This window comes from Salvelinus alpinus, chromosome 32, assembly GCF_045679555.1.
Source record: "Salvelinus alpinus chromosome 32, SLU_Salpinus.1, whole genome shotgun sequence".
Taxonomy (NCBI): Eukaryota; Metazoa; Chordata; class Actinopteri; order Salmoniformes; family Salmonidae; genus Salvelinus; species Salvelinus alpinus.
The window spans coordinates 26,779,914-26,796,494 of record NC_092117.1 but is presented as its reverse complement, the minus strand read 5'-3'; the positions used below and the strand labels follow the sequence as shown (position 1 = coordinate 26,796,494).

At 43.7% G+C, this 16,581-nt stretch overlaps 1 protein-coding gene across 6 annotated transcripts in view; it reads left to right on the top strand.

The window, feature by feature from the left end:
- Positions 1–16,581, top strand: part of LOC139562558 (zinc finger MIZ domain-containing protein 1-like) — a 249,214-nt gene that overhangs the window by 91,475 nt on the left and 141,158 nt on the right. For all 6 annotated transcript variants that reach the window (XM_071380321.1, XM_071380320.1, XM_071380319.1 and 3 more), the window contains exon 3: positions 4,160–4,233. The gene's annotated coding sequence lies outside the window, so the exon portion shown is untranslated. The remainder of the gene's footprint in view (positions 1–4,159; positions 4,234–16,581) is intronic.

Here is a 16,581-nt window from a genome sequence, read left to right as displayed (position 1 = left end):
AACGCTGCACAGCTCACCATTGTTTCACGTCGGCCTCCCGAGTGGCGCAGTGGTCTAAGACACTGTATCGCAGTGCTAGCTGTGCCACTAGAGATCTTGGTTAGAGTCCAGGCTGTATCACAGCGGTCTAAGGCACTGCATCGCAGTGCTAGCTGTGCCACTAGAGATTCTGGGTTCGGGTCCAGGCTCTGTCGCAGCCGGCCGTGACCGGGAGACCCTTGGGGCGGTGCGTAATTGGCCCAGCATCGTCTGGGTTAGGGGAGGGTTTGGCCGGCAGGGATGTCCTTGTCCCATCGCGCACTAGCGACTCCTGTGGTAGGCCGGGCGCAGTGTACGCTGTCACTGTCGCCAGGTCCACGTTGTTTCCTCCAACACATTGGTGCGGCTGGCTTCCAGGTTAAGCGGAAGCCAACCGGGTTAACCAATTGGATACCACAACATTGGGGAGAAAAAGGGGTAAAAGTTGAAATCAACAGCTTGCCCTCGGGAGGCAATAGATTTGGCAGCTGAGACATGGAGTTAGTCAGAGTTGGGGAAGGGGGCTGCTTTGTGGTCTTGCTGGCTCACAGACGGACTGGCTAGCATATTGACTAGCAGACTGACTGGCTAGCATATTGACTAGCTGACTGACTGGCTAGCATATTGACTAGCAGACTGACTGGCTAGCATATTGACTAGCTGACTGACTGGCTAGCATATTGACTAGCTGACTGACTGGCTAGCATATTGACTAGCTGACTGACTGGCTAGCATATTGACTAGCAGACTGACTGGCTAGCATATTGACTAGCTGACTGACTGGACTGGCTGACTTAAGATCTTTTTTTGAGAGGTCTTGTGAGCCACAGCACTGGGCCAAATTAAGTCATCACTCTTTATATGAATCATCTACCTACATTCTTCAGTTACAGTGAGTGATTGATTGCATTAGTGAAGTATACATGTATTTGGTGAGGCAGCTATAGTCATCGCATACATCTGAAAGGCTGGTGTTTCAGAAAGATACAAGCACTCAAAACATAATAGATTGTTTAAAACAAACCAAGGTAAAAGTCGTGATTGAAGTCTTTAATATGGCCTCTCTTTCTATTGTGTCTGGTGCCTCTCCCATTCACTCTACACTGAAAGTGAAATAGACTGAGCAGTTCCCAGTGGAATACTAAGACAATGACACCACACAGACAGCCCGCTGGGCTACAGCTGAATCTACTTGAGATTCACAATGGAAGACTTGCATATACACTTAGCTTTTTTTTTGTGCTGTTTTTTTGTTGTTTTGTTTTTATATCTCTCTCTCTCTCCATCTATCTCTTTCTCACATTCTCATCCTCCCTACATGCCTCCCTCCTCTCTCGCTCTCTCGCCATCTCTCTCTCTTTATCTTGCTCTCTCTCTCGCCATCCATCCATACCTCTCTCTCTCTCTCTCCCTCCCTTCCTGACTCCCTCTCTTTCTTTGTAGTCTAATGTCTTGGTGCTATGATTACTAAACACACACACACAGTCATCTCTATATATTCATCTCTATTTCATCTCTAATTAGAAGCTAGGAGAATTCAAAGGGTTGATATTGAAGTAGCTAATGTTTATGAACTCAAACTAAAAGACTTCCATTCTGATGAATGTTGAAGAGAAATTGTTCTTCGTTAAAACGTTCAATCATGTTTTTGTCTCATATTTGGCGACTATTAGTCATATTTTCTCCTTTGCTGTCAGGAACTGGACAGTAGTAATGATGGTTTTGGGATGGGAGAGGTTTTAGGCTTCTTTTGTCTAGCCATGTCTCGGGCAGCTGATCCAGTCTGTGATTGGCTGAAAACAAAAACCAGTGGGACTTGGGAACTGGAGGGCCAGAGTTGTGTTTCCCAGCTCTAGCCTTGGGCCAGAAGCCTCTCTGTACTGTAACTACACCCATATCCAGTTTCCAGGAGTCTCTCTCTAAGTACTGTACTTAAGTCAGCCATCTCGATGAGATCAGATGAGTCTTCTCCAGCGCGTAACATTTTTCATTTAACACAGTTAAAAAAATATATATATATATAGTTGAAGTCGGAAGTTTATATACACCTTAGCCAAATACATTTAAACTCAGTTTTTCACAATTCCTGACATTTAATCCTAGTAACAATTCCCTGTTTTAGGTCAGTTAGGATCACAACTTTATTTTAAGAATGTGAAATGTCCGAATAATAGTAGAGAGAATGATTAATTTCAACTTTTATTTATTTCATCACGTTCCCAGTGGTTCAGAAGTTTACATACACTCAATTAGTATTTGGCAGCATTGTCTTTAAATTGTTTAACTTGGTAAAATGTTTCGGGTAGCCTTCCACAAGCTTCCCACAATAAGTTGGGTGAATTTTGGCCCATTCCTCCTGACAGAGCTGGTGTAACTGAATCAGGTTTGTAGGCCTCCTTGCTCGCAGACGCTTTTTCAGTTCTGCCCACACATTTTCTATAGAATTGATGTCAGGGCTTTGTGATGGCCACTCCAATACCTTGACTTTGTTGTCCTTAAGCCATTTTGCCACAACTTTGGAAGTATGCTCAGGGTCATTGTTCATTTGGAAGACCCATTTGCGACCAAGCTTTAACTTACTGACTGATGTCTTGAGATGTAGCTTCAATATATCCACATAATTTTAGGTCCTCATGATGCCATCTATTTTGTGAAGTGCACCAGTCCCTCCTGCAGCAAAGCACCTCCACAACATGATGCTGCCACCCCCGTGCTTCACGGTTGGGAGGATGTTCTTTGGCTTGTAAGCCTCCTCCTTTACCCTCCAAACATAACGATGGTCATTATGGCCAAAGAGTTCTATTTTTGTTTCATCAGACCAGAGGACATTTCTCCAAAAAGTACGATCTTTGTCCCCATGTGCAGTTGCAAACCGTAGGCTGGCTTTTTTATGGCGGTTTTGTAGCAGTGGCTTCTTCCTTGCTGAGCGGCCTTTCAGGTTATGTCGATATAGGACTCGTTTTACTGTGGATATAGATACCTTTGTACCTGTTTCCTCCAGCATCTTCACAAGGTCCTTTTGCTGTTGTTCTGGGATTGATTTGCACTTTTCACACCAACGTACGTTCATCTCTAGGAGACAGAACGCGTCTCCTTCCTGAGCGGTATGACGGCTGCGTGGTCCCATGATATTTATACTTGCATACTATTGTTTATACAAATGAACGTGGTACCTTCAGGTGTTTGGAAATTGCTCCCAAGGATGATCCAGACTTGTATAATTCTTCTATAATTTTTTTTCTGAGGTCTTGGCTGATTTCTTTTGATTTTCCCATGGTGTCAAGCAAAGCACTGAGTTTAAAGGTAGGCCTTGAAATCCATCCACAGGTACACCTCCAACTGACTCAAATGATGTCAATTAGCCTATCAGAAGCTTCTAAAGCCATGACATAATTTTCTGGAATTTTCCAAGCTCTTTAAAGGCACAGTCAACTTAGTGTATGTAAACTTCTGACCAACTGGAATTGTGATACAGTGAATTATAAGTGAAATAATCTTTCTGTAAACAATTGTTGGAAAAATTACTTGTCATGTACAAAGTAGATGTCCTAACCGACATGCCAAAACTATAGTTTTTTAACAAGAAATTTGTGGAGTGGTTGAAAAACGAGTTTTAATGACTCCAACCTAAGTGTATGTAAACTTCCGACTTCAACTGTACATATTTTTGATTAAAAAAAAAGAAAAAGTGATAATTTTGTAGTTGTTCTTGTTCGTCTTTTGGAGAGTCATATGTTACTACTAACCCATATCGGCCATCCACAATGAATGATGGTAAAGAAGCCTATGTTGCCAGTCTGTTTCAGCTCTCTCAGCAACTCCCATTGAATTGTCATGCCAAACATGTTTGCAGGAGAGCAGAAACAGACCCAGACTGTCACCCAGGCTTAGTTGCTCATGTATAGTGTAGCACATTTCTGGTAACTTTCCCCAAACTCCCCAGTTTTCCAGAAATCCTGGTTGGAGGATTATGGGGTTCCTGCTTATAACCTCCTGATTCCGGGAATTTTCCAACTCGGGATTTCTGGAATTTTGGGAAGGATATTTTTTTTTACCCTTCTCATGGAGAAAACATTATATTTTCTACATGTTTTGTACTGAGTGGTCCTAATATGTTTTGTGTTTCTGTTCTTCATTCCAGGCATGTTCTATGATTGATGAGGAAGTAGCGAAGGCTTTGGTTAATAGGAAACACAAGAACCTCCCTCTCCGCTGGTAAGACATGGTGATTTACGAGCCCTCTATCCTCATCATGCACAACATCTGCTCTCACAGACAGACACACTCTGGCTGCGTCCCAAATGGCACTCTATTCCTTATTTATTGCACTTCTTTTGCCCAGGGCCCAGGTAGACTCGTGCCATTTGGGACGCTGACCCCTTTGTTTGCTTGTTTTATAGACAAGAGGTCTCTACAATGACATTGATCTGGTTGTGATCTAGATGGATGGATATGCAGGCAGTACTGTTGTTTATATATTTGTCACAGACCTTGCAGATTGGGTTTGAGGAATAAGAGAGAAAAGGCAGACCGGTTTTGTTCTAGACCAGGGTTTCCCAAACCCGGTCCTAGGGCCCTCCCTGGGTGCACGTTTTGTTTTTTGCCCTAGCACTACACAGCTGATTCAAGTAACCAACTCATCATTAAGCTTTGATTATTTGAATCAGTTGTGTAGTGCTAGAACAAAAACCAAAACGTGCACCCATGGGAGGCCCCAGGACTGATTTTTGGGGAACCCTGCTCTAGAGAAAAATCATTGACTGGTTTTGGTCTTCTACACTGAACAACAATATAAACGCAACATGTAAAGTGTTGGTCCCATGTTTCATGAACTGAAATAAAAGATCCCAGAAATGTTCCATACTCACAAAAAGCTTGTTTCTCTCAAATTTGGTGGACACATTTGTTTAAATCCCAGTTAGTGAGCATTTCTCCTTTGCCAAGATAATCCATCCACCTGACAGGCGTGGCATATCAAGAAGCTGATTAAACAGCATGATCGTTACACAGGTGCACCTTGTGCTGGGGACAATAAAAGACCACTCTAAAATGTGCAGTTTTGTCTCACAACACAATGCTACAGAATGGAGTTTGCAATTGGCATGCTGACTGCAGGACTGTCCACCAGAGCTGTTGCCAGGGAATTGAATGTTCATTTCTCTACCAAAAGCCGCCTCCAACATCGTTTTAAAGAATTTGGCAGTACATCCAACTGGTCTCGCAACCGCAGACCATGTGTATGGCGTTGTGTGGGTGAACGGTTTGCTGATCGATGTCAACATTGTGAAAAGTGTCCCATGGTGGCAGTGGGGTTATGGTATGGGCAGGCATAAGCTACGGACAACAAACACAATTGCATTTTATCAATGGCAATTTGAATGCACAGAGATACCGTGACGAGATCCTGAGGACCATTGTCGTTCCATTCATCCGCCGCCATCACCTCATGTTTCGGCATGATAATGCACTGCCCATGTCTCAAGGATCTGTACACAATTCCTGGAAGCTGGGAATGGCCCAGGTTCTTCCATGGCCTGAGTACTCACCAGACATGTCACCCATTGAGCACGTTTGGGATGCTCTGGATCGACGTGTACAACAGTGTGTTCCAGTTTTCGTAAATATCCACCAACTTTGCACAGCCATTGAAGAGGAGTGAGACAACATTCCACAGGCCACAGTCAACAGCCTGATCAACTCTATGTGAAGGAGATGTGTCACACTGCATGAGGCAAATGGTGGTGACACCAGACACTGGTTTTCTGATCCACACCCCTACCTTTTTTTAAGGTATCTGTTACCAACAGATGCATATCTGTATTCCCAGTCATGTGAAATCCATAGATTAGGGCCTGATGAATTTATTTAAATTGACTGATTTCCTTATATGAACTGTAACTTGGTAAAATCTTTGAAATTGTTGCATGTTGCGTTTATATTTTTGTTCAGTATAGAATCTAGAGCAATGAGACCTGTCATAGAACATACAGACTTGTTTTTAGTGTTGTAGATCTGTCAGAGAACATGCAGACTGGTTTTTAGTGTTCTAGACCTGTCAGAGAACATGCAGACTGGTTTTTAGTGTTCTAGACCTGTCAGTGAACATGCAGACTGGTTTTTAGTGTTGTAGACCTGTCAGTGAACATGCAGACTGGTTTTTAGTGTTGTAGATCTGTCAGAGAACATGCAGACTGGTTTTTAGTGTTGTAGACCTGTCAGAGAACATGCAGACTGGTTTTTAGTGTTCCAGACCTGTCAGAAGATATGCAGACTGGTTTTTAGTGTTCTAGACCTGTCAGAGAACATGCAGACTGGTTTTTAGTGTTGTAGATCTGTCAGAGAACATGCAGACTGGTTTTTAGTGTTGTAGATCTGTCAGAGAACATGCAGACTGGTTTTTAGTGTTGTAGACCTGTCAGAAGATATGCAGACTGGTTTTTAGTGTTGTAGATCTGTCAGAGAACATGCAGACTGGTTTTTAGTATTCTAGACCTGTCAGAGAACATGCAGACTGGTTTTTAGTGTTGTAGACCTGTCAGAGAACATGCAGACTGGTTTTTAGTGTTCCAGACCTGTCAGAAGATATGCATACTGGTTTTTAGTGTTGTAGACCTGTCAGAGAACATGCAGACTGGTTTTTAGTGTTCTAGACCTGTCAGAAGATATGCAGACAGGTTTTTAGTGTTCTAGACCTGTCAGAGAACATGCAGACTGGTTTCTAGTGTTGTAGATCTGTCAGAGAACATGCAGACTGGTTTTTAGTGTTGTAGATCTGTCAGAGAACATGCAGACTGGTTTTTAGTGTTGTAGACCTGTCAGAAGATATGCAGACTGGTTTTTAGTGTTGTAGATCTGTCAGAGAACATGCAGACTGGTTTTTAGTGTTCTAGACCTGTCAGAGAACATGCAGACTGGTTTTTAGTGTTCTAGACCTGTCAGAGAACATGCAGACTGGTTTTTAGTGTTCTAGACCTGTCAGAGAACATGCAGACTGGTTTTTAGTGTTCTAGACCTGTCAGAAGATATGCAGACTTGTTTTTAGTGTTGTAGACCTGTCAGAGAACATGCAGACTGGTTTTTAGTGTTCTAGACCTGTCAGAAGATATGCAGACTGGTTTTTAGTGTTGTAGACCTGTCAGAGAACATGCAGACTGGTTTTTAGTGTTCTAGACCTGTCAGAGAACATGCAGACTGGTTTCTAGTGTTCTAGACCTGTCAGAAGATATGCAGACTGGTTTTTAGTGTTGTAGACCTGTCAGAGAACATGCAGACTGGTTTTTAGTGTTCTAGACCTGTCAGAAGATATGCAGACTGGTTTTGGTGCTCTAGAGCAGCAAGAGAATGTGCATGAATGTTTCGCAATTTCACATGTTCACGTCTGCTCACATTTGACATGTATTAAGAGGTTTTTTATTTGACCTCAAACCCCCCTAAATGCATACTGAGTCAATCTCTGTCTAACGTTTTGGTTGGTATTTGGGAGGGAGGGGGAGTATAATAGATGCAACCTGTGATGTGTGAGGGGAAAAGAAAGGAGAGAGGCTATACTGTAAGTCATGCATATCAGATTACGCATTTCCCCCTGTTTTTATCATGGCCTTTAAGCAAACGCACCGCACACAATCTGGTGTGTGTGTGTGTGTGTGTGTGTGTGTGTGTGTGTGTGTGTGTGTGTGTGTGTGTGTGTGTGTGTGTGTGTGTGTGTGTGTGTGTGTGTGTGTGTGTGTGTGTGTGTGTGTGTGTGTGTGTGTGTGTGTGTGCAGTCACATGAGCCAGGAGGGTTGCCGAGCTTTGGAATTCCTTGTCTGGTATTTCTTGATTCTTCATAAACACACTGTGTGCGTGCGTATACTGTATGTGGAGATTGGATGTATTTCAGAACTTAAATGCTGGCCTTCTGCTATGAAGAAACAGCTTGTTTCTGTTAGCAGCTATTGGCTACTGCTCCTTCCCTCACAGAGGGACGCTAGTCACTGTGTCTGTATGAATAACATTGTTTATGCATATTTTGATTCTTACAATTTAATCACAATGCCTCGAGTTATAATTCTATCTCTCCAGTCATTTAGTATTGTGATGAATTGAGTGATAGTCAGTGATACTGTGTGATACACAGAGCAAACGTTTAGATTGAGAGTCATGGTGCGCTCAATGCTTGTCACTGATTGGTAGGTCATTTCTGTTTCAAACTAAAACGATTGCTAGAGATGAAAAAGCAGAGTGGTCTGGTTATCCGACATGACTTCACGCAGCCTATGGTTGCGTAATAGCTTTAAATAGATAGAAAAGCAACGCCCTTTTCTTCTTCAATGTTTGGATGAGGTGTGAATGAATCAATGATCTTCTACATAGAACCTCGACAACTGATATCAATCAGTTGTTATCAAAGTAAACCGGCTGATATGAAAGTCAATCAGGTGTTCCTTAGTTCAAGTCCCACCCAATCAGATGAATATTGTTGGGATTTGAAACCGAGGTAGATAGCTCATTCTGTCTCTTGAGTAGTAACTGGCAGTGCTCACACCTGGTCAGTCAGTTGATATCAAAGTGCAGCGTCTGATATGAAAAGCTAACAGGATAGCTGCTAGCCTATCAGAACAAGGGGGGTGGTGCAGGTACTATAGCCTACATGCGTAAGAGCCTTTGTATCCATGCTTGAAATAGGATATTGTTACGTCTGTAATGCTGTAACACTCCCCTTTAGCAAACACTGATATCATGTTATCATGAATAAACACTAGTATCCTGGGACCATGTACAGGCTGTATACACTAGATTATAGTGTGTGTGTGTGTGTGGGTCCGTCCACACATGTCTGTGTGTGTCTTGTCTGTAAGTGCATATGTGAGTAATGGAGTCCTTCTTCACCCCTCTGCTGTGTGACTGAGGCCAGTACCGTAGTGTACTTTCCCCTCTGGAGGGTGAGAGCCAGAGAGGAGGAGCTGGAGATAGCTGTGCCTGGGTCAGGATTAACACAGATGGGCCTCTCAATTCAATTCAGTTTAAGGGCTTTATTGGCATGGAAAACATATGTTAACATTGCCAAAGCAAGTGAAGTAGATAATAAACAAAAGTGAAATAAACAATAACAATTAATAGTAAACATTACACTCCAAAAGAATAAAGACATTTCCAATTGCATTATGTGCAAATAGTTCAAGCTCAAAAAGGAAAATAAATAAACATAAATATGGGTGTATTTACAATGTTCTTCACTGGTTGCCCTTTTCTTGTGGTAACAGGTCACAAATCTTGCTGCTTTGACGGAACACTCTCACCCCTTAACAACCTGCCTGGATGGAGGTGTGCTGTCCGACAACCTTTTATCCAGTTCATATCACATGGGTGATTAGTAGACTCCATTCAGTCAGACCAGGGTCACATTCATTTGTGCAAACCGTAGAAAAACGTTTTGCTACAGAAAATGGAAGCAAGCATTTCCTATTGGACAAATTCAAGATGGCCCCTCCCTATTTCCTGTTTGCTTTCTCCTGGTTCCTAGTGAATACACCCCTGGATTGCAGTATTTAGACTTATCAACACACTTTTTGCCTTGTCAAAACATGCAGAATGGTTTTAGGTAGGCTACCGTAACAACCCTCGGTAGACTCTTGGAATATATGCAGAAGTTTTTAAATGTAAAAGTATTTTGTCTGTAATGTATTTTGTCGTTGTATGTCGGACCCCAGTAAGACATGCTTTTGCCGTTGGCGTCGGATAATTGGGGATCTTAATGAATAAATTAAAAATTATAAAGAATTTAAAATCAAATCAAATCAAATTTTATTAGTCACATACACATGGTTAGCAGATGTTAATGCGAGTGTAGCGAAATGCTTGTGCTTCTAGTTCCGACAATGCAGTAATAACAACAAGTAATCTAACCTAACAATTCCACAACTACTACCTTATACACACAAGTGTAAAGGGATAAAGAATATGTACATAAAGATATATGAATGAGTGATGGTACAGAACGGCATAGGCAAGATGCAGTAGATGGTATAGAGTACGGTATATACATATGAGATGAGTACTGTAGGGTATGTAAACATAAAGTGGCATAGTTTAAAGTGGCTAGTGGTACATGTATTACATAAAGATGGCAAGATGCAGTAGATGATATAGAGTACAGTATATACATATACATATGAGATGGGTAATGTAGGGTATGTAAACATTATATTAAGTGGCATTGTTTAAAGTGGCTAGTGGTACATTTTTACATAATTTCCATCAATTCCCATTTTTAAAGTGGCTGGAGTTGAGTCAGTATGTTGGCAGCGGCCGCTAAATGTTAGTGGTGGCTGTTTAACAGTCTGATGGCCTTGAGATAGAAGCTGTTTTTCAGTCTCTCGGTCCCTGCTTTGATGCACCTGTACTGACCTCGCCTTCTGGATGATAGCGGGGTGAACAGGCAGTGGCTTGGGTGGTTGTTGTCCCTGATGATCTTTATGGCCTTCCTGTGACATCGGGTGGTGTAGGTGTCCTGGAGGGCAGGTAGTTTGCCCCCGGTGATGCGTTCTGCAGACCTCACTACCCTCTGGAGAGCCTTACGGTTGTGGGCGGAGCAGTTGCCGTACCAGGCGGTGATACAGCCCGACAGGATGCTCTCGATTGTGCATCTGTAGAAGTTTGTGAGTGCTTTTGGTGACAAGCCGAATTTCTTCAGCCTCCTGAGGTTGAAGAGGCGCTGCTGCGCCTTCTTCACAACGCTGTCTGTGTGGGTGGACCAATTCAGTTTGTCCGTGATGTGTACACCGAGGAACTTAAAACTTTCCACCTTCTCCACTACTGACCCGTCGATGTGGATAGGGGGGTGCTCCCTCTGCTGTTTCCTGAAGTCCACAATCATCTCCTTTGTTTTGTTGACGTTGAGTGTGAGGTTATTTTCCTGACACCACACTCCGAGGGCCCTCACCTCCTCCCTGTAGGCCGTCTCGTCGTTGTTGGTAATCAAGCCTACCACTGTAGTGTCATCCGCAAACTTGATGATTGAGTTGGAGGCGTGCATGGCCACGCAGTCGTGGGTGAACAGGGAGTACAGGAGAGGGCTCAGAACGCACCCTTGTGGGGCCCCAGTGTTGAGGATCAGCGGGGTGGAGATGTTGTTACCTACCCTCACCACCTGGGGGCGGCCCGTCAGGAAGTCCAGGACCCAGTTGCACAGGGCGGGGTCGAGACCCAGGGTCTCGAGCTTGATGACGAGTTTGGAGGGTACTATGGTGTTAAATGCTGAGCTGTAATCGATGAACAGCATTCTCACATAGGTATTCCTCTTGTCCAGATGGGTTAGGGCAGTGTGCAGTGTGGTTGCGATTGCGTCGTCTGTGGACCTATTGGGTCGGTAAGCAAATTGGAGTGGGTCTAGGGTGTCCGGTAGGGTGGAGGTGATATGGTCCTTGACTAGTCTCTCAAAGCACTTCATGATGACGGAAGTGAGTGCTACGGGGCGGTAGTCGTTTAGCTCAGTTACCTTAGCTTTCTTGGGAACAGGAACAATGGTGGCCCTCTTGAAGCATGTGGGAACAGCAGACTGGGATAAGGATTGATTGAATATGTCCGTAAACACACCAGCCAGCTGGTCTGCGCATGCTCTGAGGACGCGGCTGGGAATGCCGTCTGGGCCTGCAGCCTTGCGAGGGTTAACACGTTTAAATGTTTTACTCACCTCGGCTGCAGTGAAGGAGAGCCCGCAGGTTTTGGTAGCGGGCCGTGTCAGTGGCACTGTATTGTCCTCAAAGCGGGCAAAAAAGTTTTTTAGCCTGTCTGGGAGCAAGACATCCTGGTCCGCGACGGGGCTGGTTTTCTTTTTGTAATCCGTGATAGACTGTAGACCCTGCCACATACCTCTTGTGTCTGAGCTGTTGAATTGCGACTCTATTTTGTCTCTGTACTGGGACTTAGCCTGTTTGATTGCCTTGCGGAGAGAATAGCTACACTGTTTGTATTCGGTCATGTTTCCGGTCACCTTGCCCTGGTTAAAAGCAGTGGTTCGCGCTTTCAGTTTCACGCGAATGCTGCCGTCAATCCACGGTTTCTGGTTTGGGAATGTTTTAATCGTTGCTGTGGGTACGACATCGTCAATGCACTTCCTAATGAACTCGCTCACCGAATCAGCATATTCGTCCATGTTGTTGTTGGACGCAATGCGGAACATATTCCAATCCGCGTGATCGAAGCAGTCTTGAAGCGTGGAATCAGATTGGTCGGACCAGCGTTGAACAGACCTGAGCGCGGGAGCATGTTGTTTTAGTTTCTGTTTGTAGGCTGGAATCAACAAAATGGAGTCGTGGTCAGCTTTTCCGAAAGGAGGGCGGGGGAGGGCCTTATATGCGTCGCGGAAGTTAGTATAACAATGATCCAGGGTTTTACCAGCCCTGGTAGCACAATCGATATGCTGATAGAATTTAGGGAGTTTTGTTTTTAGATTAGCCTTGTTAAAATCCCCAGCTACGATGAATGCAGCCTCAGGGTGTGTGGTTTCCAGTTTACAAAGAGTCAGATAAAGTTCGTTCAGGGCCATCGATGTGTCTGCTTGGGGGGGAATATATACGGCTGTGATTATGATCGAAGAGAATTCCCTTGGTAGATAATGCGGTCGACATTTGATTGTGAGGAGTTCTAGATCAGGTGAACAGAATGACTTGAGTTCCTGTGTGTTGTTATGATGATCACACCACGTCTCGTTAATCATAAGGCATACCCCCCCGCCCCTCTTCTTACCAGAAAGATGTATGTTTCTGTCGGCGCGATGCGTGAAGAAACCAGCTGGCTGCACCGACTCCGTTAGCGTCTCTTGAGTTAGCCATGTTTCCGTGAAGCAGAGCACGTTGCAATCCCTGATGTCTCTCTGGAATGTTACCCGTGCTCGGATTTCATCAACCTTATTGTCAAGAGACTGGACATTGGCGAGTAGTATGCTAGGGAGTGGAGCGCGATGTGCCCGTCTCCGAAGCCTGACCAGGAGACCGCTACGTTTGCCCCTTTTACGGCGTCGTATAGGGTCCCCGGCTGGGATCAGATCCATTGTATTGGGTGGAAGGCAAAACACTGGATCCGTTTCGGGAAAGTCATATTCCTGGTTATAACGATGGTGAGTTGACGTTAATCGTATATTCAGTAGTTCCTCCCGACTGTATGTAATGAAACCTAAGATTACCTGGGGTACCGATGTAAGAAATAACACATAAAAAAACAAAATACTGCATATTTTCCAAGGAACGCGAAGCGAGGCGGCCATCTCGGTCGGCGCCGAATTTGTAGTATTGCCGATGTTGTGGTATACATGTTTTATGTTGTATTGCTTTATCATAACCTAATAACCTGGATAAATACACAATACTGACATGAACACACATTTTATCCATATTCAAATCACTGTCAGTATTAATTGAAGTGACAGAGGGTCCTTAAAGCTGTGGTGTACTATATTACATGGTTATGTATGTAAGGATCCTTGACTGAGCCAGAACAGCTCATAGGAGCCTATCTCCTGTTTCTGTAGCGTGAGGCAGCTTGATGTACAAGTACACCCCCTGGACAGGACGCTGGTCTACCGCAGGGCCCTACCCCCAATCTATCTCCTTAATGCTGAGTGCCAAGCAGAGAGGCATCAGGTCCCATTTTTTTTGTCTTTGGTATGACTTGGCCAAGGATTGGACCCCAGCATTCCAATCTGTGGGCGGACGCTCTACACACTGGGCCACTGAGTTGGTAGGGTAGTATACTGTAGTTTCTCTGAGACCTGCATGCTAATGTGTGAAGTTGGTAGGGTAGTATACTGTAGTTTCTCTGAGACCTGCATGCTAATGTGTGAAGTTGATCATTGATTTGGAGCGAGGTCAGGGATTGCGTGTCACTCTGGAACAGTGTGTCATAATGGGGATCATTTCATTCCCAGAAACGCACACACACACACACATACACACCCACTTGTGCTGTATCTGGTGTTAATATGGAACGTCACAACCCTTACTATGGTGAAGGGAAAGCAGCATCTGTAACCACACAGACTAAATAATACTAAATCACATTACCAAACAAACAGTTAAGAGGATTATTTCTGATCTTTTGTTTTTCATTGGCTGGACAAATCTGCAGTCTAAAAAATAAATACTTATATATTTTTTATTTTATTTTTTACTGTCTGTCTGTCCACCATTTTCTATTTTCATTTTTCCGATCCAGATGAAGATGGTAATTTTGAACTCTGACCTTTATGCTATGTGGATTGTGTTTTTTTTTGGCTTTTACAAGATCATTATTTAGCCCATTCCTGTTATAATGAGCTCAGTGAAAACACACGCACGCACGCACGCACGCACGCACGCACGCACGCACGCACGCACGCACGCACGCACGCACGCACGCACGCACGCACGCACGCACGCACGCACGCACGCACGCACGCACACACACACACACACACACACACACACACACACACACACACACACACACACACACACACACACACACACACACACACACACACACACACACACACACACACACACGATTGTTATTACATGTATTTGTTTTCAAGCTTTCTTTTAAGTTTCTGTTTTTCCATTCTGTCCCACACACTTTATAATTTAGCGTATACAGCCTGTACATGGTCCCAGGATACTAGTGTTTATTCATGATAACATGATATCAGTGTTTGCTAAAGGGGAGTGTTACAGCATTACAGACGTAACAATATCCTATTTCAAGCATGGATACAAAGGCTCTTACGCATGTAGGCTACAGTACCTGCACCACCCCCCTTGTTCTGATAGGCTAGCAGCTATCCTGTTAGCTTTTCATATCAGACGCTGCACTTTGATATCAACTGACTGACCAGGTGTGAGCACTGCCAGTTACTACTCAAGAGACAGAATGAGCTATCTACCTTGCTTTCCATTAGGTTTTAGGTTTTATTTATTTGCACTAAAGAAAAGAAGTTGAAAGACAAAACAGTGCAGATATAAACTGGTAAAAACGGTGTGCAGGTGAGGTTGGAAGCCTAAAAGGGCTGATATGAAAAGACTTACAGAAAACGTTTGACCTCTGTCATTGCCAACAAAGGGTATATAACAAAGTATTGAGATAAACTTTTGTTATTGACCAAATACTTATTTTCCACCATAATTTGCAAATAAATTCATTAAAAATCCTACAATGTGATTTTCTGGATTTTTTTTCTCATTTTGTCTGTCATAGTTGAAGTGTACTACCTATGATGAAAATTACAGGCCTCTCATCTTTTTAAGTGGGAGAACTTGCACAGTTGGTGGCTGACTAAATACTTTTTTGCCCCACTGTAGATGGATTTCAGAATGAACCTGTAAGAATCCATTGAAGGGTTTAGGTAAACTGTCTCGGAGGTATGAGTATTTCTAGATGAAAGTGCATCATTCCCAACAATATTAATCTGATTGGGTGGGACTTGAACTAATAAACATCTGATTGGGTGGGACTTGAACTAATAGACATCTGATTGGGTGGGACTTGAGCTAATGAACATCTGACTTTCTTATCAGCCGGTTTACTTTGATAACATGTTACATTTACATCTACATTTGAGTCATTTAGCAGACGCTCTTATCCAGAGCGACTTAGTTAGTACATTCGTCTTAAGATAGCAAGGTGAGACAACCACAAATCAAATCAAATGTTATTGGTCACATACACATTTTTAGCAGATGTTAATGCGAGTGTAGCGAAATGCTTGTGCTTCTAGTTCCGACAGTGCAGTAATATCTAACAAGTAATCTAACAATTCCCCAACAACTACCTAATACACACAAATCTAAAGAGGCGAATGAGAATATGTACATATGGATGAGCGATGGCCGAGCGGCATAGGCAAAATGCAATAGATGTTATAAAATACACTATTTAAACTCAGCAAATAACTTCACAGATCTTCATTGTAAAGGGTTTAAACAGTTTCCCATGCTTGTTCAAGGAACCATAAACAATTAATGAACATGCACCTGTGGAACGGTCATTGAGACACTAACAGCTTACAGACGGTAGACAATTAAGGTCACAGTTCTGAAAACTTAGGACACTAAAGAGGCCTTTCTACTGACTCTGAAATTCACCAAAAGAAAGATGCCCAGGGTCCCTGCTCATCTGCATGAACGTGCCTTAGGCATGCTGCAAGGAGCCATGAGGACTGCGGATGTGGCCAGGGCAATAAATTGCAATATCCGTACTGTGAGACGCCTAAGACAGCGCTACAGGGAGACAGAACAGACAACTGATCGTCCTCACTGTGGCAGACCACATGTAACAACACCTGTACAGGATTGGTACGTCCGAACATCACACCTGCGGAACAGGTACTGGATGGCAACAACAACTGCCCGAGTTACACCAGGAACGCACAATCCCTCCATCAGTGCTCAGACTGCCCGCAATAGGCTGAGAGCAGCTGGACTGATGGCTTGTAGGCCTGTTGTAAGACAGGTCCTCACCAGACATCACCGGCAACAACGTCGCCTTTGGGCACAAACCCACCGACGCTGGACCAGACAGGACTGGCAAAAATCCTCCTCCCTCATGTGGTAC